The sequence below is a fragment of the Pseudorca crassidens genome, chromosome 11 (genome assembly GCF_039906515.1).
Source record: "Pseudorca crassidens isolate mPseCra1 chromosome 11, mPseCra1.hap1, whole genome shotgun sequence".
NCBI lineage: Eukaryota > Metazoa > Chordata > Mammalia > Artiodactyla > Delphinidae > Pseudorca > Pseudorca crassidens.
The window spans coordinates 62,078,998-62,105,220 of record NC_090306.1 but is presented as its reverse complement, the minus strand read 5'-3'; the positions used below and the strand labels follow the sequence as shown (position 1 = coordinate 62,105,220).

Genomic DNA, 26,223 nt, shown 5'->3' with positions numbered 1-26,223 from the left:
TAGTCTCACAGCATTGTTGTCGCAAAAGATACTTGATACAATTTCAATTTTCTTAAATTTACCAAGGCTTGATTTGTGACCCAAGATATGATCTATCCTGGAGAATGTTCCATGAGCACTTGAGAAAAATGTGTATTCTGTTGTTTTTAGATGGACTGTCCTATAAATATCAATTAAGTGCATCTTGTTTAATGTATCATTTAATGCTTGTGTTTCCTTATTTATTTTCATTTTGGATGATCTATTAGTGAAAGTGGGGTGTTAAAGTCCCCTACTATGAATGTGTTACTGTCGATATCCCCGTTTATGGCTGTTAGTATTTGCCTTATGTATAGAGGTGCTCCTATGTTGGGTGCATAAATATTTACAATTGTTATATCTTCTTCTTGGATCGATCCCTTGAGCATTATGTAGTGTCCTTCTTTGTCTCTTCTAATAGTCTTTATTTTAAAGTCTATTTTGTCTGATATGAGAATGGCTACTCCAGCTTTCTTTTGGTTTCCATTTGCATGAAATATCTTTTTGCATCCCCTTACTTTCAGTCTATATGTGTCTCTAGGTCTGAAGTGGGTCTCTTTTAGACAGCATATATATGGGTCTTGTTTTTGTATCTATTCAGCCAATATGTGTCTTATGGTGGGTGCATTTAATCCATTTACATTTAAGGTAATTATCGATATGTATGTTCCTGTTCCCATTTTCTTGTTTTGGGTTCGTTATTGTAGGTCTTTTCCTTCTCTTGTGTTTCCTGCCTAGAGAAGTTCCTTTAGCAGTTGTTGTAAAGCTGGTTTGGTGGTGCTGAACTCTCTCCGCTTTTGCTTGTCTGTAAAGGTTTTAATTTCTCCAACAAATCTGAGTGAGATTCTTGCTGGGCAGAGTAATCTTGGTTGCAGGTTTTTCTCCTTCATCATTTTAAATATGTCCTGCCAGTCCCTTTTGGCTTGCAGAGTTTCTGCTGAAAGATCAGCTGTTAACCTTATGGGGATCCCCTTGTGTGTTATTTGTTGTTTTTCCCTTGCTGCTTTTAATATGTTTTCTTTGTATTTAATTTTTGACAGTTTGATTAATATGTGTCTTGGCGTATTTCTCCTTGGATTTATCTTGTATGGGACTCTGTGCCTTCTGGATTTGATTAACTATTTCCTTTCCCATATTAGGGAAGTTTTCAAATATAATCTCTTCAAATATTTTCTCAGTCCCTTTCTTTTTCTCTTCTTCTTCTGGAACCCCTAAAATTCGAATGTTGGTGCATTTAATGTTGTCCTAGAGGTCTCTGAGACTGTCCTCAGTTCTTTTCATTCTATTTCTTTATTCTGCTCTGCAGTAGTTATTTCCACTATTTTACCTTCCAGGTCACTTATCCGTTCTTCTGCCTCAGTTATTCTGCTATTGATCCCATCTAGAGTATTTTAAATTTCATTTATTGTGTTGTTCATCGTTGCTTGTTTCATCTTTAATTCTTCGAGGTCCTTGTTAAATGTTTCTTGCATTTTGTCTATTCTATTTCCAAGATTTTGGATCATCTTTACTATCATTATTCTGAATTCTTTGTCAGGTAGACTGCCTATTTCCTCTTCATTTGTTAGGTCTGGTGGGTTTTTATCTTGCTCCTTCATCTGCTGTGTGTTTTTCTGTCTTCTCATTTTGCTTATCTTACTATGTTTGGGGTCTCCTTTTTGCAGGCTGCAGGTTCGTAGTTCCCGTTGTTTTTGGTGTCTGTCCCCAGTGGCTAAGGTTGGTTCAGTGGGTTGTGTAGACTTCCTGGTGGAGGGGACTAGTGCCTGTACTCTGGTGGATGAGGCTGGATCTTGTCTCTCTGGTGGGCAGGTCCACGTCTGGTTGTTGTAGTTTATCTTATGACAGGGCCGAAAGTAAGCTCATCACACGAGATGAATTGTGCGGAAGCACAGCAGTAGAGGGCTGCCGCTCGCTCAGGCAAAACAGCGCCGTCTGTCCTGCTGTGGTAGCTTTTATTAAAGCATTATCTAGGTTTACACTTTAAGACTTGTCTTCTTAACATTTCAGAAATGCCAAAGCAGCAACCTATGTTTTTATTAATTATACAAGCAATAATTGGCTTTCTTGAGAACACGCCGTGCATCGTCCTTGAGCACAAAAGCAGCACAAAGTTCCCACCATTATTTTGATTATACTGAAGTAGCACAAGGACATTTCCTTGCGTTCCCACCACTCTGATTATACTGAGGACATCTCATGGATCAGTGCCCAAAGCACTCAATGCTTCTTCGCAGGCCCCCGGTTTGCCAGAGGGGTGCTCAAAGCATTCAGGACTGTTCACAGCTCTGGCTTATTCGCATGCCCCCGGTTTGCCGGGGGGGCTCAAAGCAATCAGGACTGTTTGCAGTTCCGGCTTATTCGCCAGCCCCCAGTTTGCTGGGGTGTGGGTGGGGCTCATGGGTCACGTCTCCTTTCCATGTCTTCAGTTATTCCGCTACATTTCCCCCTTTTTGTTTTGCAATTTTGTAGCATCAAGGAGAACACGGCAGTATTACTTTTGATACTAAACTACATGGAATTATTTTGCAGCTTGTGCAGCATCAAGGAAAACACGGCAGCTTGTTGCGATGTCGTATGGCGGGTGACTTTCAATCATCGTCGGACTATAATTAAACATATGATTATTATTATAATGAGCATTAGCAATCCTGCAGTAGAAGCTGTTACGGCTATAATACCCATGACAGCTGTAATCAACATTTCTACAAATCTTTTACTTCTTTTTAATGCATCAGCTAAATATTGTAAAACAGCCATAGGAAGAGATTCTTGTCATTCCCTTCTAAGATTGACAGGAAGTCAAAGACCTGTCCGAGCTCGTAAGATATACGAACTTTCAGTAGATCTCTTAAAAGATATACTAGAGTTAATGCAGGTATACAGAGAGCAATTTTTACCCATTATAATACCTTGAGTTTTATCCCATACAGCTGGTCCCTTTAACAATATATAAGGTAATTTCACACAACTACGAGTATATCGAGTAACATTTTCATGAAAAGTTAAACTATGATTTCCAGATTTGTTAACCATATGTCCTACCCAGGCATTAATCTTTTTCAAAGCTGTCATAAGCTTCCATAAATCCTTTTGAATAGGATATCCATTTAAATGAGGAGGAGGAGAAAACCCTCCTGCATGTTATACTATGGTATCATTAATAGTATTGCTATAAATAGTGTTATCCTCTCTATGCCAGTGTAAATTCTTCAGACCCCTTTTTCCTCCGGCGGAGCCAAAAGGGCTCTAATCAATGACGCTTCCCCAAGAAGTATTAATAAGAACCCGAGCCATTTCTCCTCGGCATCGAGTCCAATGGACCCAATCCGATAATCGATCCACAAGAGGCACCTGGCATGGAGGCAAATAGGGTGTGGAAACATTCTCATTAAGAGTGGAATTAGAACTTTTAAAACTATAAGCACTCAAAAGATATAACCCATGATATCTGCTTTTATTTTTGACAACACTTAACCATGCCTGATAATTCATTTTAAGGCAATGATCTCCCTTTCCCATACAAATAGGAGGTCCATTAACACCCACAGTGTAATTTTCTATTATCCTTTCTTTTTTTTCCGGCTTTAAAGGGCCTCTGTCATCAAAAGGACCAGGTAACCATCCAGACTCATTTACATATACAAGAATTGGGGCATCCCACCAGGTAACCCCCATATTAAGAGGAGGGTTAGGAATATAAGTCCAATAAGTATGGTTAGTACAATTTATCTCATTGGCTGATATGCTTATTACCTGTGTAAACAACATTGCCAACATAGCCACAAAAAGATTGGTGCTAAGTGAGGGGTTTACCCTGTGAAATGACAAGATTTTCAGCAGTGCCTGTAAACTTTTTCATTTGCCCCCAGGTCAATGGAGGCGCCTTCTTCTTTCCACCAAGTCTTAAACTGTATATACTGTCCAGGTTCAAGAACAGTCTTGGCAAGCGCCTCCCAATCTTGAGGAATTAATATGTTTTTGGAAGCATACCTAGACAAAAGACCTTGAACATAATTAGAATGTATCCCATACGCATTAATGGCTTTTTTTTAGCATTTTTTAAATTTTTACATCATGAGGGTTATACTCAACGTTTATATATCCATTCGGAAATGGATCATTAGCAGGCATAGCTTGTTTCACAATAGGGAAAGCAAAAAATGATTCAGAATATTGCTTTTCTTCCTTATTTATCTCTTCTTCCAACAATATTTTATTAGATTTAGGTTTTAGAGGAAAGCGAAACTGACGAGAGGCTCCAACAGGATAAGCTATTAATTCTAAAGGAGGAGCCGAAGGAATAGTAGGACATGGCTCCTGATATAAAGGAGTGGTAGCATTGTTTTTATTTTCTTCCAATTTAACCATCAAATTTTTTAACTTTGAAAGTATATCAGAAATCTCATTCTGTTGAGAAAGTGGCATCTCATTTTGTTTGCTAGTCTGCTAGCGTTCTTTATCATCATCAGAAAAAGCCCCTTCATCACTGGAATCTGAAAAATCCTCTCCTGTCTCAGACACAAGGGGAGGAGGAGGCGGAGGAAGGTCCTCTATAGGAGACTCACTGAGCAGCCGGGCTGTAAGGAGGCCGCGGCGCGGGGGGCGAAAAATAGCAGTGATCGGGAGCAGAATTTGGACGCTGAGGGCGCACCCCATTTTCACTTTCCGTCTCAGACTGTAATGGTTCCAGGGCAAGGGAAATTAATTTACAAAGAGACCAAACACGGACAGATATAGGGTCTCCATGCTGATGAGCTCTTCTTAAGGCTCGCATAACCTGTTTCCAAACTTTTAAATTCAACTGGTTATGACCAGTAGATTGAACCAGTAACAATGTTTACGTACCAGCGCAAACAATTCATCAAAAGATTCTGATTTCACTTTCACTACTGAACTCCGTAATAACTGTTCCAGGAGTCTAATGTATTGAAATTCTACTGAATGGGAATTCCCCATTACAGTTACTCTACTGTTGCCGAAGGTTTTGCTTACTCTGAGTGGACCAATTTCCCCTTCGGTCCCGCGATTACGCGATTACTTACCCGCAAGTTCCTGTTCGGGCGCCAAATGTTGTAGTTTATCTTATGACAGGGCCGAAAGTAAGCTCATCACACGAGATGAATTGTGCGGAAGCACAGCAGTAGAGGGCTGCCGCTCGCTCAGGCAAAACAGCGCCGTCTGTCCTGCTGTGGTAGCTTTTATTAAAGCATTATCTAGGTTTACACTTTAAGACTTGTCTTCTTAACATTTCAGAAATGCCAAAGCAGCAACCTATGTTTTTATTAATTATACAAGCAATAATTGGCTTTCTTGAGAACATGCCGTGCTTCGTCCTTGAGCGCAAAAGCAGCACAAAGTTCCCACCATTATTTTGATTATACTGAAGTAGCACAAGGACATTTCCTTGCATTCCCATTTGATTATACTGGATCAGTGCCCAAAGCACTCAATGCTTTTTTGCAGGCCCCCGGTTTGCCGGGGGGGTGCTCAAAGCATTCAGGACTGTTCACAGCTCTGGCTTATTCGCATGCCCCTGGTTTGCCGGGGGGCTCAAAGCAATCAGGACTGTTTGCGGTTCTGGCTTATTCGCCAGCCCCCAGGTTGCTGGGGGGGGGGGGGCTCATGGGTCACGTCTCCTTTCCATGTCCTCAGTTATTCCACTGTATCTGGTGGTGTGTTTTGGGGTGTCTGTGGACATTATGATTTTAGGCAGCCTCTCTGCTAATGGGTGGGGTTGTGTTCCTGTCTTGCTAGTTGTTTGGCATAGGATGTCCAGCACTGTAGCTTGCTGGTCGTTGAGTGAAACTGGGTGCTGGTGTTGAGATGGAGATCTCTGGGAGATTTTCGCCGTTTGATATTATGTGGAGCTGGGAGGTCTCTTGTGGACCAGTGTCTTGAAGTTGGCTCTCCCACCTCAGAGGCACAGCACTGACTCCTGGCTGCAGCACCAAGAGCCTTTCATCCACATGGCTCAGAATAAAAGGGAGAAAAAGTAGAAAGAAAGAATTAGTAGAAGTAGAAAGGAAGAAAGAAAGGAGGGAGGGAGGGAGGAAGGAAGGAGGGAAGGAAGGAAAAAAAGAAAGAAGTTAAAGTAAAATAAAAATAAGATAAAATATAATAAATTTATTAAAATTAAAAAATAATTATTGAGAAAAAAATTTAAAAAAACAAAACAAAGCAAAACAAAAAACCGGACATATAGAACCCTTGGACAAATGGTGGAAGCAAAGCTATACAGACAAAATCTCACACAGAAGCATACACATACACACTCACAAAAAGAGGAAAAGTGGAAAAAATCATAAATCTTGCTCTCAAAGTCCACCTCCTTAATTTGGGATAATTCGTTGTTTATTCATGTATTCCACAGATGCAGTACATCAAGTTGATTGTGGAGCTTTAATCCGCTGCTTCTGAGGCTGCTGGGAGAGATTTCCCTTTCTCTTCTTTGTTCTCGCAGCTCCCAGGTGCTTAGGTTTGGATTTGGCCCCGCCTCTGCGTGTAGGTCGCCTGAGGGCGTCTGTTCTTCGCTCAGACAGGACGGGGTTAAAGGCACAGCTGCTTCCGGGACTCAGGCTCACTCAGGCCGAGGGGGAAGGGAGGGGCACGGGGGGGCGGGGCGAGCCTGCGTCGGCAGAGGACGGCGTGACGTTGCACCAGCGAGAGGCGCGCTGTGCGTTCTTCCGGGGAAGTTGCCCCTGTGTCCCAGGACCCTGGCAGTGGCGGGCTGCATAGGCTCCCCGGAACGGGGGTGTGGATAGTGTGCTGTGCTCGCACACAGGCTTCTTGGTGGCGGCAGCAGTAGCCTTAGCGTCTCATGCCCGTCTCTGGGGTCCGTGCTTTTAGCCGAAGCTCGCGCCCGTCTCTGGAGCTCCTTTAAGCAGCGCTCTTAATTAATCCCCTCTCCTCGCGCACAGAAAGAGGGAAGAGAAAGTCTCTTGCCTCTTCGGCAGCTCCAGACTTTTCCCCGGACTCCCTCCCGGCTAGCCATGGCGCACTAACCCCCTGCAGGCTGTGTTCACGCCACCAACCCCAGTCTTCTCCCGGCGCTCCGACCGAAGCCGAGCCTCAACTCCCAGCCCCGCCCGCCCCGGCGGGTGAGCAGACAAGCCTCTCCAGCTGGTGAGTGCCGGTGGGCCCTGATCCTCTGTGCGGGAATCTCTCCGCCTTGTCCTCCGCATTTCTGTGGCTGCGCTCTCCTTCGCGGTGCCGAAGCTCTCCCCCTCCGCCACCCGCAGTCTCTGCCCGCGAAGGGGCTTCCTAGTGTGTGGAAAACTTTCTTCCTTCACAGCTCCCTCCCACTGGTGCAGGTCCCGTCCCTATCCCTTTGTCTCTGTTTATTCTTTTTTCTTTTGCCCTACCCAGGTACGTGGGGGGTTTCTTGCCTTTTGGGAGGTCTGACGTCTTCTGCCAGCGTTCAGTAGGTGTTCTGTAGGAGTTGTTCCACGTGTAGATGTATTTCTGGTGTATCTGTGGGGAGGAAGGTGATCTGCGCGTCTTACTCTTCCGCCATCTTCCCGGAAGCCATGCCTCACTTTTGTTTGGATCAGTCAGCAAACGCTTTTTCGAAAAGCCAAATTCTCCACACCTCCTACCTTTCGCGCCGCCCTAGTCTCGAAGCTCCCGCCACTCTTAACATCTTTATTGGAGTATAATTGCTTTACAGTGGTGTGTTAGTTTCTGCTTTATAACAAAGTGAATCAGTTATACATATGTTCCCATATCTCTTCCCTCTTGCGTCACCCTCCCTATCCCACTCCTCTAGGTGGTCACAAACCACTTAGCTAATCTCCCTGTGCTGTGCGGCTACTTCCCACTAGCTATCTATTTTATGTTTGGTAGTGTATATATGTCCATGCCACTCTCTCACTTTGTCACAGCTTACCCTTCCCCCTCCCTGTATCCTCAACTCCATGTTCTAGGTAGGTCTGTGTCTTTATTCCCGTCTTACCCCTAAGTTCTTCATGACCTTTCGTTTGTTTGTTTTTTTTCTTAGATTCCATATATATGTGTTAGCATACGGTATTTGTTTTTTCTCTTTTTGACTTACTTCACTCTGTATGACAGACTCTAGGTCCATCCACCTGACTACAAATAACTCAATTTCGTTTCTTTTTATGGCTGAGTAATATTCCATTGTATATATGTGCCACATCTTCTTTATCCATTCATCTGTTGATGGACACTTAGGTTGATTCCATGTCTGGCTATTGTAGATAGAGCTGCAATGAACACTTTGGAACATGACTCTTTTTGAATTATGGTTTTCTCAGGGTATATGCCCAGTAGTGGGATTGCTGGGTTGTATGGTAGTTCTATCTGTAGTTTTTTAAGGAACCTCCATACTGTTCTCCATAGTGTCTGTATCAATTTACATTCCCACTAACAGTGCAAGAGGGTTCCCTTTTCTCCACACCCTCTCCAGCATTTATTGTTTCTAGATTTTTTGATGATGGTCATTCTGACAGGTGTGAGATGATACCTCATTTTAGTTTTGATTTGAATTTCTCTAATGACTAATGATGTTGAGCATTCTTTCATGTGTTTGTTGGCAATCTGTATATCTTCTTTGGAGAAATGTCTATTTAGGTCTTCTACCCTTTTTTTTAATTGGATTGTTTGTTTTTTTGTTATTGAGCTGCATGAGCTGCTTGTAAATTTTGGAGGTTAATCCTTTGTCAGTTGCTTCATTTGCAAATATTTTCTCGCATTCTGAGGGTTGTCTTTTGGTCTTGTTTATGGTTTCCTTTGCTGTGCAAAAGCTTTGAAGTTTCATTAAGTCCCATTAGTTTATTTGTTTTTATTTCCATTTCTCTAGGAGGTGGGTCAAAAAGGATCTTGCTGCGATTTATGTCATAGAGTGTTCTGCCTATGTTTTCCTCTAAGAGTTTGATAGTGTCTGGCCTTGAGTCAGAAGCACATGGATTTTTGGTGATCAGTATTTTTTGCCATACCCATGAGGTAGTTAACATTTTATAAATACTTTAAAGGTAAGGATACAAGAGGTGAGAGAGACTAAGAAACTTGTGCAAAGCTGCACAGCTGGTAAATGGCAGAGCCAGAGTTGAAATCCAAGCCCTTAGATCCACAGATCATAGTATCTTACTGCCTTATTCCTCTTTTCCCTAAATACCCTTCATTGTCCCTTGTTCCCCAACCAATCCCTCTGTTCCTATTATCAGATTGGTTTTTAACATGAAAGATATTGAATATAACAAAGGTTCTCATCTGAGAGGAGATGACCTCCCCACAAGATTTCTATTTCTCTGTGTGTCTTTCTGGTTATATACCTAGTTGAGTTTGGTAATTTAGGAAGCATCTGTATATACTTTTGTGATCATTTATTCAGCAAAAACATGAGTACCTACTCTGTACTAAATACCTGGAGTCTAGTGGGAAATTGAAGAACATAGTATAAAAATTTTCTTTATAGATTATCTTATAAATTTTCTTGGAAAGAATTCCAAAATATTCAAAGGTGCTTCATTACAAAATTCCATTGCAGGAGATATCTTTAACATTGTTACTCACATGGACAAGGGTCCTTTCCTCATATTTCATTTCACTTTTTTCTTTCTTTTTCTAGATCCTTGTAACATATTTGAGAGTCTTGAGATTTTCTTTATACTACCAAATAAGTGTGACTAGGTAATCCAAACAAGGTGTGTCTTATGTTTTTGTTGTTGTCATTGTTAGTTTATGTATAAAACAAACAAGAAACCCACTTGTTTTAACCTGGAATTCTTCTACATACATATAGTCAGAATATATTTTAAATGGTTTTGGACATAATGTTTAGGAGGAAGGAGTTTGGTTTAGCACATATTTCAGGTGATGTTTTTGTTTTTTTTATTGAACAACCATAAGATAGATGTAAAGTTTCAAATTATAGGTAGAAATAAGCATCTAATTTTAAATATTAATGTCCTAATGTAAAAGAATATGAATTGTCAAAGTACTTATTTTATATTACTTTGTCTTATTTTCAATGTTTAATAATATACAAAATTAACTTCAAAAATGATAGGCCTGATAGGAAGCAGAGGAGCAATAGTTAGGTGCTAGGGCTTAAGTCCTCTACCCATATTTCTTTGTAAAACTTGTCCAGCAAAACTCAGAGAGTATATCAAAGAAATGGTGAGTAGATCCTGCTGAAAAGTTCCTCAGGCATATCATTCAAAATTAGACATGCCTTCTCTCTCATACTTTTATTCTTGTCCAGAACTTGAAGTAGGCAGTTTTCAGACCTGCTGCTTCTTCCAAATTGTAATAAATAAATGACATCCTTATTCAGGAGAATCTGTTCTAACTTAGAAGACTTACCTTTGCATGTACCTTTACCATGAAAACCTTAGGGGAAAGTAATTAAATTTAATAGCCTCTATGTGTTCTAAACAAAGATGTACAATAGATACAATGATGATGATCAATTCAAGTGTTTACAGAAATCAGTACTTTGGAAATTCAAATGTAATCTCATATTTGTGGTGCTCTATTCTGGAACTATGGAAATATTTTACTTGTCATTAGAATGGTATTTTTCCCTGTTTTGGAATTTTAATAAGTAATTATTGATATTTATTCTCGGTTATCTTTCTCTCAGCCCATGGAGTATGGTACTGCTGTGTTGAATACATATTTTCCAAAGTCATCTTTCTAAACTCAAAACTGATTTGATTCTTTGCTTCAATAAGGAACAAAAGGGTACTGAACCGGCTACCCAAGACACATGAAACAATGAGAATGTGGACCTAGCAGAGAGTAGATGCTCGTAAATAAGGCACCAATTTTGCAGATACACAAATATGAAGTGTTTTTAAGTTTTCAATGTTTACCATCAGTATAGGATTTGAACATAGAAAAGAATAGACTATGGCATTTAAACATAAGTGAACAAATCTGAACCACACGAAACAGATAAATGCAAACTGAAGCTACAATAATATTCTATTTTTTTACTTGTCATTTGGCAAAGATCAAAAATTGTAAAATGTATTTTGACACATTTTTTAAATAGGCTCTCTCACACATTGCTTGTGAAAACAGAAATTGGTTAAGCCTCTTTGGATGGTAATTCTAGCCATTTGTTAAATTATTAATCCATATAGCTGCTGACCAGAAATTAAACTTCTAGCAGTCATTTTGTAGACGTGTTCAAAGATGTATGAACAATTATATTCATTTCAGTACTGCTTGTAATGGCAAAAAAAAATAAAAAAGGAAACAACCTCAAGTATCTATCACTAGGGACTCATTAAGTCAATTATGGAATACTACACAGCTGTTAAAAGTTGTATGTACTAATACGGAATGAACAATAAGATATAATGTTGAGTGATTAAAGAAACGAACAGAACAGTGAAAGCCTACCATGAGCCAAATATTCAAACACAAATATTTGAAGATATTCAAGATATTTCAGAAACTGGAAAAAAAAAGAAATACTTGCTCTGGGGAAAGTAGTTGGTTTGGGGGAAAAGGTAGGAAGGAATCTTCAGTATAGCTGAACATTTATAATTTGTACACATTGCCTATTCAAAGATGATCAAAAAACGGTAATTTGGGAAACTATTCAACTGTAATGTAAGAATTATGGACACGATTATTCAATTATTACTTTCTATAAGAAACAAATATTGATATCATGAGACTGAAATTTATATTTAATACAAATAGATTTTTATTATTTCAAGAAATCTGTGATATTAATGAGGCTAAATAATTGTAAAATGTGGTTCTTGCTATCTTTTATCCCTATTCCTGTCTTTTATAAGGATGCTAATATTTGATTTTAGATATGATGCTTCTCCTGAAATCAATCTTGTGTCGTTAATTATTCAAATATCCAGCCTTCCTTGCTGAAATCATTCTAATTATTCCCAGTGCTCAACAGTATTAGTAAAAGTTACATTTGAATTCAAAATAATTTAAATTGAGTCCTTAATATTCCCACAAGCATTTAGCTATTTTTATATTTCACCTCTTGAGATTAAAAAAATAAAAGTAAAAAGATTGAATGTAGCCAATATCATTGTTTTAATTGAAATGATTCTGTGTTTTTATCTCTAATACAATACCATAGAAGGTAGATTAAAATGAGCTTCCTCTCTCTTTTCTGATTTGTAAATCCCACCTCTCATATTAACTCCTCATTTACACTTTTAAAAATTTTATGATGCTCATATTCTTTTATTATCTGTTAGGTTAATCAGCGGACAAGATTTTATGTACATTTTCTAGTGCATTGCCCTTGAGAAATGAAGATTATTATTCATTCTGAATAAATAAATACCATGTAAGCTTGTAATGGTAGATTTTAAACAACATAAGCTGCCACCTAACATAATCTCTTGTCTGCTAGATTATGCTATCTATTTTCTAAAATAGATTTTTCACATATCTGTGCAAAATAATATTATGTATTATTGAAAATAACATGTGGCTTTTGGCAAACTAAAAAACCCATTATAGTGTCTATTAAATTATTTAACAAATAATTTTAAGACTATGATTCTTCGATTTAACATTGATTTGGATGGGAGGCAAGGACACAAGCCAGCCTGAAAAATAAGAATTAGAAACAGGGAAAATACATACAATCCTTTCATTAGTGAGTCTTGAAATTTTGATTTAGGTTAGATAGATTAAATTACTTTGGCCTGAGCTGCCTTTCCCCCACCGCAGCAATATTATTCTCCAGAGTCTGTTTTCTACAGCTGTATATATGATTTACAGTGATGGCATTCAAAGACTCTATGTACCATTTCTCCCTTCGATACCATATACAGTGGAGAAGCAAGGCACAATAAGGAAAAAAAAGTATGTCCAGCTTAAATATGAATCTTCATTGAAATTTCTATTTGTGACGGTTCTAAAATTCTTTACCATAAATTTTCTGGGATAAGCAAGCTTTAAAAAAATTTTGTTAGAGTTTCTCTTAGCCAGAAAATAAATTCTTTTCTGTGACCTTTGAAAAGTAATACGAATGCTTTATTTCTCATATTACTGTTATGAAGCAGCAGTCTTGAAATGCAAAACCCAGTCATTAGTCACACCCTAGATTAAGGTGACTGTATTTTCACTGTACCCCCAAAAGAGCTCTTTGATAACTGGGACATTGTCCCCATAATACAATGCCTCCTTTAATTTCATTAACTAGTTTGTCAGTTCTGAGCCTGAGCTACAGGGAGTTTTAAGGAAGGACTGAGGAGTACAACAAACTTAGATACTGGCAGTAATTTTGTGAAACCAGTAGTTATACTCAAAACATATAGATTCTCTACCCTGTGTTCTATTAGAACACGGCAAGATTAGCATGTAAAGTAAGCCTCTCCTTTTAGACATATAGAAACATTTTCTTACATCAAACACTTCAAAAGGTTGACACGTCAAAACTAAAGTTTGAATAAGTCAATGTTTTCTTTTGTCCATTCAGTATTGGGGAAAATTCAACCACTTATATCACTTTTTTACCCAGAATCTTACTATGAGGAGCTCGCTAATGACCCAAGAAGCCAGCATGCTTTGACCACGCAGATGGACATGCTTGTGACTGAGAAAAGTTGCTGACATGATGAAAGTCTGATCCCTTTTGAAACAGGTGAGCCCTGCAGTAAAACTGAAAAATATTTTCAAATTTCTCAAAAACAACATTACTGGCCACATTGCCGTAATGCTTATTTCCTAAATCCAGCAAGTATAATTGTTGATCTATTTATCTTGAGTGGGCTCTGTTTGCAGAAAAGAATGTGATTCATTGTCTTTCTAGCTGAAGGTGATCAGTGGTAATTCAAGAACTTCTATATAGGAAATGGTTATGGAAAAGAAGCTAGTGGGTACAGGTTGAAGTTGTCTCACATAACACACAAATGGTATTTATTTATTTATTTATTATTTTTACGGTATGTGGGCCTCTCACTGTTGTGGCCTTTCCTGTTACGGAGCACAGGCTCCGGACGCTCAGGCTCAGCGGCCATGGCTCACGGGCCCAGCCGCTCTGCGGCATGTGGGATCTTCCCGGATCGGGGCACGAACCTGTGTCCCCTGCATCGGCAGGCGGACTCTCAATCACTGCACCACCAGGGAAGCCCACAAATGATATTTATTTTGATTGTATTCTCATTCATGGGCAAAGGTAATAGAAAATGTGGGGAGGTTCCTAAACCTCTGACCACTCTTCTCCCAAGTTGCTGCTGGCTCTAACCACAAATTAAAATGCTAAAATGCTTTGGAAAAAATCACAACCCAACCAGAATACAAGAACTATAGAAGCTGTAATTCCTGGCTGCTGATCTAGACCACCAACACAGGAAGCACTGACAGCAAATCTCTTTTCTTCCAAGAAATATTTGCAACCAGGAAAGTTTTTGCAAGCCCATTGTCAGGTTTTATACAAAGTTTAATGACAAATTTTCCAGTGTGGATTAAATTTTAGATGTATCACTAATTTAATGAAGGGCCTCCAAAATATCACATTTCATCAAGTTATTCTGGCTGGTGTAACAATTTTGTGGTGAGGGGAGCGTGGAGAGAGAGAGAGAGAGATGATAGATAAAATAGTTAATGTTATGCTTAAAATAACAATTCCATATTTTAGGTAAAATGCCTTAGTAGCTCAATATCACTAATTCAAGTTATAAATGTGAAAAAGAAAGCAATTTCCTGACAAATCCTTCAGATTGTCTTGAGGACCAACAAGAAATTTTTGCTTCTCATCACTCATTTGAGATAGGTTTAAGCTTATTTTTAATATTAGGTCTAGTTCCTTAGGAAACGGACCTTGAGATGTATATTTGCATGGAAGTAGTTTCTTGGAAAGAAACATAATTTCTTCATAACAGTGTCTGCGAGGGAGAGAATAAAACAGGATTGGTCAGAGGAGAAATTGTGATGCAGCTGCAACAGAGCCTCAGCCAATTCCTCAGAGAACTCCAAGGGAATAGCCCTTCAGAGTCCCAAGTTGAAGCAAAAAGGTACCAAAGTCCAGCCTCTCACAAGGACAAGTCCATGGATGTAATGCCCCCAGGGAAGGGAAAGGACAAGGCATTTTACTTTGGTCTAAGGCCGTGACTGGAAAGGAACTCAGCTCAAAGTCCTCGCCAGGCAACCCTCCCAGCAGCCAAACAACTGTCTTAGTCTAAAGGGGCATCTACAGTTTTCTTCCATACAAATCTTAAATCATTCAACTTTTGATAATGAGAACCCATTGAACCCTAGTTTCTAATATCAGCAATGCAGTAATGTTATTTAGGGCTAATATATTGAGAATATTATTGACTCTACGAAGATAGCACATTTTAAATATTTGCTAAGGTTTGTGTGTGCTTACTATTGACAGAATGGACTGTTTACCGTCATTAATTTCTTATTAGAGATCTTTAAAGCGTAGATTTTTGACACAACACACAGTTGCAAATAGACAGAATTTATGTCTGTGTGACTGTCACAGATGAAAAGAAAGGACTTTGCTTTTGTAGTTCTACTTTTCAGTCAATATTTGTTTAAGGCTTGGTTGAAAGGGGTTCCATGAACAGGTTGCAAGCTTTTGTACTGACATAAATTCTGTCTATTTGCAACTCTGTGCTTGCCAAGTCTACACCATCTCTCAGCAGGATTCTTAGCATAGCCCACCAGCAGGCTCCTGAGCATCGCCTCTTCATCTCTTGGAATCAGTTCTCTACATAGGAGCCAGTAAAAACTGGTTAAAATGCAAATGAGACTATCTCATTCCCCTGCTCACACCTCTTCCATGACTCCCCATTGCACTCTGAATATATTCCAAGACCTTGCCATGGTCTAAAAGGTGTTTCATGATCTGGCTTCTACCTGCTTCTTTCAAATCCCCTCATAACATCAAGCACTGAGCTATTTATTGTAGCTAAGATGAATAACATTGGCCTCAGTTCTGTTTGTATAAGATAACAAGGTCTTCTCACTCAAGGTATTTGCATTCTGTGTTGTCTGTACCTGGAATATGCTTCTCTCTGAGTCTTGGCAGTTGATGTGCTCTCATTCTTTAACTAGGCTGTCCAAAGATACCTACATATTTCCCTCCCTTCCTTCCTGGGCTTCTACTGACCTCCATGTATTTGCCTGCATCTTCCCCAACCTAACCAACAACTTTCCATAACCTTATCATCACAACTATCCATAGCTATCTTGTTTGTAATTTGATAACATGTTTATTTTCTATCACTCCCATAAGAATGCTTTATTACTTCCAGTTTTAATAATGTATCTGATCTCTTCCCAATATTTAATTGACATAGCATATAGAGAAAAAGTATGTGAAATGAAACTTGATAGTTAGCCAAGGACTAGACTAGGTCGTGTATTAGGTTGTGTTAAGATTCTGGAGCAATGGAAACCATTGTCAGGATCTTAGGAGTCTAGAGGTTGAAAGAAGACATGAATATTTCTCTCCGTTTGATGCAATTACTCTGTTCACAAGACATGCATGTTATTGTATTCGTATATTTATTTAAATGGTGATTATTAAATTGTCTTCTTACTGCTGATCAATACTAACATCACCTAGGTTTCTGAAACATTTATGTTGGGCCATTTTTCACAAAAACTTTTCCATGTGTAAAATATTAATATAAAAATTTATCTTGATTCCAAGAAAACTCATATTACCATACTATTTAAAATGGCACCTCTCCAGACCCTCCCCAAACTTGTGTCCCTTTAATTTTCTTCCAGGTACTTGCCTTGGACATATCTATGTATTTATTTACTTCTTAGTTACATGACTATATCAGGACAAGACTGTCTTTTATTCTCCTATATCTCTGTTCCTAGAATAAGACTTGACAAATAGGAAGTTCTCCTCAAATGTATGTCAAACTAATGAATGGATGAATCCATTAGTCTAGGAAATTCACATATATGGAAGCTGCTACTTTCCAATGAAGCTGAATAAATGAGATCTCTTAGTCACTACAGTCCTTTCATCCTGAAAAGGTCATAGAATTAATCTTTTCTTTAATTCTCTGTTTTTATGTATGCAAAATGACTGCCTAATCCAAGGGGTTCATCATTTACTAGCAAATAATAAACACTTTTACAATCTGTTCTATGGCCGTGTAAACAATGAATATCTAATTGCTAATTGCTAACAGTTGTATTGGTATTTATTATTTGCTACGTTTCTTCTTGATAGTTTAGTTATATTTAAGTGAGTTTTACTTTTTAATGGAAGCTTATATACTGTTTTAAAGAAAGAAAGAAAGAAATTATATGTATATAAGAAAGAGAGAGAGAAAAATTTTTGTCTTTTTCATTCATTACTCTATTCCCAGTGCCTAGAATAATACCTAGTAGACATGGCAGTCACTCAATAAGTATTTGCTGAATTAATAAATTAACATAATATACACTTAGCCAATTTTAATGAAGACTCTTCTCTGGGGGGGATATCCACTTTCGTACCTATTCTTAGCTAGATTTTATTTTTACCATCGATTTTTACTCATATTCTTTTACCAAGGACATCAGAGAAGAAAGAACACTAGATTATGTCAGTATCATCATATTTCTGGTTCAAGCCCTTCTTTATGTGACTGTGTGTAAATCCTTTAAGTTATCTGAGATTCCAATTCCTGAATTATCAAAATAATAAAAGCAGTTTTTGACTTTCTAAAGTTCCATTTCAAACCTAAAGTTATATGTTTTCTTCAACTCTCACCACTGAAGTCCATTTCAATATACATCTGTTTTTAGAGACAAGTTGTAGACCAGTAGACACTTTTATCTCTTTTCAAGTATTTTCAATGAGAAAGCCTCCCAATTATTGAAGCCCTTTTCTTTCTTCTTCTTTTTTTTTTTTTTTTTTTTGCGGTACGCGGGCCTCTCACTGTTGTGGCCTCTCCTCACCGTTGCGGAGCACAGGCTCCGGAGGCGCAGGCTTAGTGGCCATGGCTCACGGGCTCAGCCGCTCCACTGGTATCTTCCCAGACCAGGGCACGAACCCGTGTCCCCTGCATCGGCAGGCGGACTTTCAACCACTGCGCCACCAGGGAAGCCCAAAGCCGTTTTCTTTAATTCCCCTTTCTTATTCACCTGTAGTCAAGACTATATGGCATCTCCCTAATTACATAATTAAGGGATTATAACTATACTAAAGTCATTAATTTTAAGAATTAATAACCATCTGGGAGGAATAGATGACTCGACTTACAACTGAAGAACCTTATGCATCTGGATGCTGCTGAATAAAGCAAGAATCAGGTAAAACCACTGAAGCCAGATTCCGTTCTGTATTGAAGAGCTCACCCCCAAAACTGCTTTGAAGGCCAGTTATACCTGGATATTGGTTGGGTAGTATAGCTTCTATCTAATTTTAGAAGGGAATTCTGAATCAGTTAATGCTATTAGCCAGTTGGATTGGTTACATTACTTAGCAACATTTTATTTGATATAGAGTTACCCACACCTTTGCAAGTGAGGTGGAATGTGTTATACATTCTAGTATTTAAGCTATTAAAGACTCTATTAAAGAAAAGTTGTCAATAGAAAATTATTATATTTCTTATTAACATTTATCTAAGAAAATGTAATGAAAGAACTAGTACATAAGAATAGTTTTCTTCATCTCAAATAAAAAATAATGAAGATTTTAATCTTTTTTTATCTCTACAACGTGATCTATGAGGTTGGGATAAGAGGCATCTTAACTCCATTCGCTACTCTAGAGGGCATAGTAAGATCAAATAGTCACGTGATTTCTCCTATGAGGCTTTCTGGGATGCGTCAAAATCTTCAGGAGAAGAAACCTTTCTCTCTAACTCTTGTTATGTTATTGTGTTTTGTCATCCTAAAACCGTCTCTGCCTCCTTTGTCTTGATCTCCAAATGTGATTATTAGAATCATTTAAGTGGACTATTCCTAGTTGTTTACCTACAGAATTGTGTTTCACGCTTTCTAGCACCTATGACAATAAGGAAATAAAATCATCTCCAGCTCCATGGAACCTATTAGTCTTAAGACAGTCATGGTAGTGATTTTCTCTACCAATACATTAGTTTATGAGGAGGCATGAGATGAATGTCTGGCCCCTTCATTCATTCATTCACTCATCTATTCAATAATCATTTTTGAGTGCCTCCTATGTGCCAGGCACTTTTCAAGGTCTTGAGGATACAGAGAAAATACAAGTCACAGCTCTTCATAGAGCTTATATTTTAGAGGAAAGAGAAAAATAAAACAAACATAAATCAATCAATCAATAATATCTCAGGGAATGAAAAGTGCTGTGAAGAAAAATAAAAGTCAGGTAATGTAATATAGAGAAATGTGGGAAGGATGTTGTTTTCAATAAATGTGATCACCACATCTCCACTATGTTATGTGACATAGAAGTTGTGATTGAAAAAACTAGAATACGGGCTTCCCTGGTGGTGCAGTGGTTGAGAGTCCGCCTGCTGATGAAGGGGACACGGGTTCGTGCCCCGGTCTGGGAAGATCCCACATGCCGCAGAGCGACTAGGCCCGTGAGCCATGGCCGCTGAGCCTGTGTGTCCGGAGCCTGTGCTCCGCAACGGGAGAGGCCACAACAGCGAGAGGCCCGCGTACCGCAAAAAAACAAAACAAAACTAGAATACAGTTGGATATCATTTTAATGACTAGAATTGCTTTGTGATCCTAAGAGATAAGAGTATATAAAAAGAATGTAGAATCTGTTATGAACAATGATCTTTACATTTAGATAACAAAGGTATTTGCATATCTCAAGAGACAACCAAAAAGAAAACTAGCTCAAATGATACAACCATTTGAATAGGAGTTATAGACTCTAATATATCTTAAAAATTAACGATGATATTACTCGAAAATAAGGGAAGCCTCTGTATGATCACACTTTCTTCTATACCATGAAATCCTTGCTATGGATTATGAACAGATTTCATTAAATTTCGGTCACTTCAGGCTAAGCTAAGAGTGACCTCAAAAATTACTTGGAAAGGTATTTCTGAAAAATGTGTGATGTATATTTCCTTATTATGTAGTCGATTTTGAACACTTAGTAGATCTACAATTAAGTTTAAGAATATTTGTAACTATAAAATAAACCCATTCTCTTAATATTTTATATTAAGAAATATGTACATATTTGATAATATAAATATTTGTTTGTATAAGTAATATTAAAGAGAATTTGACCTGTTAGAGTGACTAGTCAATCCTCTGACTTGTTTAATATTTAAGTTATAAGAATTATTTTACTTTGGAAGTATTTGTTATTTAAGGTAAATAGACATGGTACTTGAACAAATTAAATATATAAACTTCGTAAATACAGTTTAAATATCTAAAGAAACTTAACGAAGTTAGTAAAAAATACATATTAATCAAAGTTTTTTTTAAGATAATGATTAAAATTACTAGTCTTAAAAACAATAATCAAATAGGTAAGTTGGAAATATTAAAAATGTGATTTCAGGAAAGGAATAACTTTAATAAATTGAAATATTTTTAAAAATCTCTGAACAATCTTTGGTATGAAAAAGTACCTACGTGGGCAAGATAAAACATTTTTCATTAGAGTAACTTTTAAGCAGAGACCTGAATATACGAGGGGGTATTAGCCACAGAGAAAGGTTATCTCTAGCAGAAGGAATATTAACTGCAAAGGTCCTGAGGCAGGAACATGCCTGCTTGATGTTTGTGGTGAAGTGTGATTCCTAGAATTGCTGTCTTGCTCCCAGACCAGAGGGTGAAGACCTAGAACTAGGTCAGAGCCTAGGATTGATATGAGGTGGAAGCAGAGCCTGGCATATTCTCCCCATCTTCTTACTTCTTGTTGTATAAAATAACAAATGCCCTCATTTTTAAAGCCAGTGTGAATTTGTAGTTATGTATTGTTTGCAGGTAAAAATATCTGAACAATTCAAGTTATTATTTACATTTTTTCAATCTTCAAATTGCCAAACAATGAGTGGGCAATCTTTATTAGGTGGATATGCTATAGGACTTTATTTTCAAGGACATTTTCATTTACACGTTAAGGTGTTATATCTGGAGTTAATTATTGCATGATGACATATATATATATTTGCTACTTCCATTTTACATGCATTGTCTCTCTGAGTTTCATTCAGTCACAGCATGAAGTTGTCATACTCAGTTTATAGGGAAGGAAACTGAGACTCAGAGAGGTAAAATCATTTGAACGGGAGGCAGGTTTTCAAAGGCCAATGCCATTGCTATTTTCATTATAACCAACTGTTAAAAATTAGTCTTTGACATAAAACCATAGGGCAACTAAAATTCTAAACTCGTAAATTCAGGGTTGTGGAATCTCTAATAAGGGAATTTTTGGCAAAATAATGGAAGGAAGGATTTCATGGAGCAGCCTTCTATATAGAGCTCTTCAAATAAAACTACGTTGGTAGCTTTGTCTATTTAAAAGGCTAACTTTGTGTTGAAAGAGCCAGGAGTTTGTGGAGAGTTGCAGAGACAATGTCTGTCATTTGTAGCTGAGTATTGAGATTCAGTTTCCTTCTTACCAAGCTATTGTGGGGAGTGATATACATATAAAACGCTTAGCATAGTGCCTACCACATAATAGCACCTCTGAGGTGCTCTTTAAAACTTCACCAGGAATCATAAAGTGAACGATATTTTTTTTAGAATATTCATCAACCAATTACCCATACTTTGAAATTGCATAGGAAAATTAAAATCTTAACACAATTTTTTTACTAATATACTTAAAACATTCTTCTGTCCTTAATTCTGCTGCTATCCTGTTTTTCCCACTTACACCCCCATCACTTAGTCTCTGGTGGAGTCTGACTAACACCTGTTATATATTATATATATAATAACACCTGTTAATGTAACACAATGAAAATAAAATGAAGGATTTCATGAAATCTTTGAACATGATATCAGAGATGAGGTTTGGCAGTTGGGTAAGTTAAAAGCAAAACAAAAACAGGATGTTAACACGAAGTATTTCAAAGGGGAAGTATTAAGATATTAAGAAATTAAAACAAGACCTTGAGAAAATTACTTAAACTCACAAATGCATTTATAAAAATGAATCTACTTATAGTCAAACTGAGAAAGTCCAAATAAAGCAAAGAACATCATTATATCAGAGTATCATGATATATTTTTTACAGAAAGTATCACTGGATTGCTTTTTATTTATTCTTTAAAAAAAGAACACATACTGGCAATTATGAGACATTTTGTTAAATAAAAGATGAAATAAATTTATTATCAATTTTAAGGTCTAAGAATGTAATTTTTCACAATTTCCTATGAAAATTTGCTTCCTCTTTTAAATGATTTTCTTTGTGTTAATTGCCTTCATTAAATTATATTCTCATGATCGAACTTCCTGTAAAACAGTAGCCTTAAAGGCTGATTCCCAGAGTATAAGAGACTGAAAATGTTCAAGAAAAAAATGCATTAATTAGGCAGCAAATTAGTCAGTAAGGGAAGTATTCATAGCCTAAGGAAGGTCACAGAAGTAGCGTCACTAATGCTGGTCCTCTCTGTTGCTAAAGATTGAGTAAATAACATTTAATGGTCTAGATGGATTCCCCATTCAAGTCAGCACCTTGGGCAGTGGCTTCATTCAGTCATTTAATTAATATTTATTTATTGAGCATTCACCGAGTCAGGTAGGGGGATATTGGAGATAGAGTATTGTGGGAAAACTAAAAATCCTCATAAAGTGTATAGCCTAATAGGAGAGACAGACAATGAAATGATAATTAGTTAATTATATACTATGTTTGCTACTAATAAGTATCTTGAGGAAAAAAAAGTAAAGTAGGTTTGGGGTATACTAAATACTGTATATGGCTGATTGGAATTTTTAGATTTGAGCTAGGAACAAACTTCAGTGAGACAATGATTTTGTAGTCAAAAACTTGAAAGAACGGGAAATAGCTGTGAAGACTTCTAGGAGAAGAGCACTCAGGCAAAGGGAAGGGCAAGTACAGTCTTGATAGTGGGAGCACACCTGAGGTTTTCAAAGAACTCATGGAAGTGGACATCAGGAGAGGCATGGGAAATATTGAAGAGGTAACAAACAGCCAACCTTCTTAAGTCTTGCTTCCTTCTCCGCAAAAGTGGTATAAAAAGGATGGTCTGTGCCTAGGAGGGTTGTAAATATTCCATGAGGTAATTCTTACAAAGCATTGAGCATAATGCCTGGCACATAGTAAGTGCTTAATAAATGTTTGTTCGTGTTGTTGTTTGTTATTTCATGGAAATGGAGCCAAAGGGCTGTTTATCTATGTCTGATACCACTGAACATTTGAATTATTTAACTGATTCCCTTTACTTTGATTTCATGACAGCTTGGAAACCAATGGATTATAATTTCATTTCCTGTGTGGTTCTGCCTCAAGGGAGAATATGCCAGTTTTACTAATACAGGTGTTCCAAATTAGATGTCAGTACGAGTTACCTTTCTAAATGACAAATTTTCGACTTTGCCACCAAGAGGCTAATTAATGTGAGTTTACCCATGAGAAAATGATCTACTCTCAAACATTTTACCTGTAAAATCAGGTTTCTAAGTAGATCACCAGACTTTCCAGCACAGAAAATTCCCTAAGGTGACTCAGCTCAGTGATGCAGCCTGGGGGACAGCCAGCAAGACTCTTCTGGCAGCCTTCATCTCATCTGCTTTTCTGTTTAAATGTTGCAAATACCTAATCGCCACATACCCTTACTCCATACTGTCACATCTATCATCTCTCGTCACCCTCTGCATGTTTTTGTGAGTGTGCAAAAGAGCTGCTACTACCCCTATTTTATAAATGCAGAACTGAGATATAGAGAGATGAAGAGAGAGACCTGGGTCCTGAGTCCAGGTAGTCAGTGCTGCTTCTACTACAAGAAAGAAGAAATCCTGGGGTTTAGTCTCAGATTCCCCTCTAATAGATATGTGATCTTGAAATATCCTTCCTTTTTGGTACTCAGTTTCTCGAGGGAGTTATAGGAGTAAATGACCTATAATATCCTTTCTAATATAAATATCTTAGAATACTAAGGTAACAGTGAAATGAGCAAATTAATAGAACATGTGGGGAAAAAATTCAACCAGACTAGAAATTAACAAAAGAATATAAATATGTTAAATATGAACAGAAACACCTTGGCCATATATAACTTAGGTACTGTAGGAAGTTGAGGAGGTGGGAGAAACAGAGGAAGACAGGTCCTAAACATTTATATTTGGCAAAGAGAGACCAGGTACACTGACAGACGCTTATTTTTATATTTTCCCTTTGGAGTTATTTCATGGAAAACTAATAAATTAATAAAAATTTATGAAATAATAAACTAATAAAACATTTATTTACTAATAACATTCGTAGATGTTATTATATCTGCAGTTCATCATTGCTCCATTTGTTATTCAAATAAGTGAAAGCTATTTTCCATCAAATTTCCACTGAAATGGATTACTAATAAATTTAAGAAAAATATGAACAAAAATATGTACACCAAAGTAAAATAAATGAAATAAGTTTAAATAGTCTAATAATTTATTTTTCAAAAAATAAATAAGGGAATAGGAAAACAATTTTAATTTAATAAACTTAATGAACATTTATTAAATAATTTAAAAATTATTAAAAATTATTAAAAATTAAAACAAATGCTTTATTAAAACAAAGCATGACTGAACCAACCAAAGCCTGACTGAACACTGCAAAAGTACTTATTTGAAAACTTTTTTTCTTTTTTTTTTCAAATTGTGTGTTCTGAAGTACATAATCACACATATTTTTTAATTAGTCACTACAACAGTGCTGCCCTGTTAAGATACCACCATGAACTCCACAATGGTCTTTTTGTGTTGGAGGCTTCCGTCTCTTATCACTTGGTTCACTGATCTGTGTTTTTGTTGGACATGTTGGAGAGATCTTGAGGACTTTGGCAGTCCAAGTCCTCTAGCGATTTTCTACCCTGTCATCCTAAAAGGAAACTGTGCTGCCTCATACAAAATCACCCTTACTAGTGCAGTGAAGTGGCAGGGAAAAGGAGGGCAATCACCTCACCTTGACATACTTTTTAGAATATGTTCTGATAAATTGCCTGTCTGGTCTTCTTAATTTTTCTAAAGAGCCCACACTGACCATTTGAATACAATAGAGATTTCCAGAAACTACAATTTTCCAGCTCCACACTACACTGATACTTCAGTTAAATGCATGCCTTCGGGGCAAGGTAATTGAAATGATAAATTAATTGCATCTGTTTTAAGCCAACATAGGAAAACTCTAGTGTTCTATGCATCAAAATGTCTTTTCTCACAGCAGGTATATTACTGCACTTAAAATCAGGTTAGGACCCTCTTACTGTGGTTGGAAGAGGGAGGAAAGAGGATCGTTTATTCCTTGGAGAACATATACTTCTATATCTGTACATAAAACAACCTTGTCTTTTGGTAGCAGGCTTTTAATTACATCCCAGGGAGAGAGTGACTTACATTGATTATTTACTGGAAGAATGCTGAGAGCATAAAAGAGTGTGATTCACTCCACTACAAAGAATGACAGCATTAAGGCCTGTCTGTGCCAGCATTTGAAGATTTCCTCCCTCCCCTTCCTAGGATGCAAGATGCATTAAAGATTTATTTAAAGATTTTTGACTTTGGATAATCAAGATAGATTTAAAACATTCATTTAATAAATGAGCCTATGGATGCCACAGAGACTAAATTAGTCACATCACTGGATTCCACTGCTCCATCTACTTCTGTGGTTTACTGAGGATCTAAGCTTAAACTTTGTTACGACTTGAGTGTTTACATATTGTTTTAATATTTTCACTACAACTGACTATCCATAGATGTTATTATACCTGCAATTCTTCATTGCTCCATTTGTTATTCAAATAAGTGAAAGCTATTTTCCATCAAATTTCCACTGAAATGGGTTACTAATAAATTTAAGAAAAATATGAACAAAAATAGGTGCACCAAAGTAAAGTAAAAGAAATAAGTTAAAATAATCTAATAATTTACTTTTCATAAAAATATATAAGGGAATAGGAAAACAATAAAACAATATATAAGGGAATAGGAAAATAAAAATTTGGATTAAATTAGAGACAGGATATGTGGTGCTGATAATAATTCAGACACCTCTATTTAAATCTATTTTCAATACTTATAGAACCACAATAGGGATAGATTCCAGTGTCCAGTGTAGAATCTATCACAGAAGG

At 37.2% G+C, this 26,223-nt stretch overlaps 1 long non-coding RNA gene across 1 annotated transcript in view; it reads left to right on the top strand.

Annotated features, from left to right (window-relative positions):
- The window catches only part of LOC137202873 (uncharacterized), a 111,231-nt gene that overhangs the window by 62,984 nt on the left and 22,024 nt on the right, over positions 1–26,223 (top strand). Inside the window, exon 2 of the long non-coding RNA XR_010932809.1 lies at positions 13,496–13,618. This is a non-coding gene — a long non-coding RNA (uncharacterized lncRNA). The remainder of the gene's footprint in view (positions 1–13,495; positions 13,619–26,223) is intronic.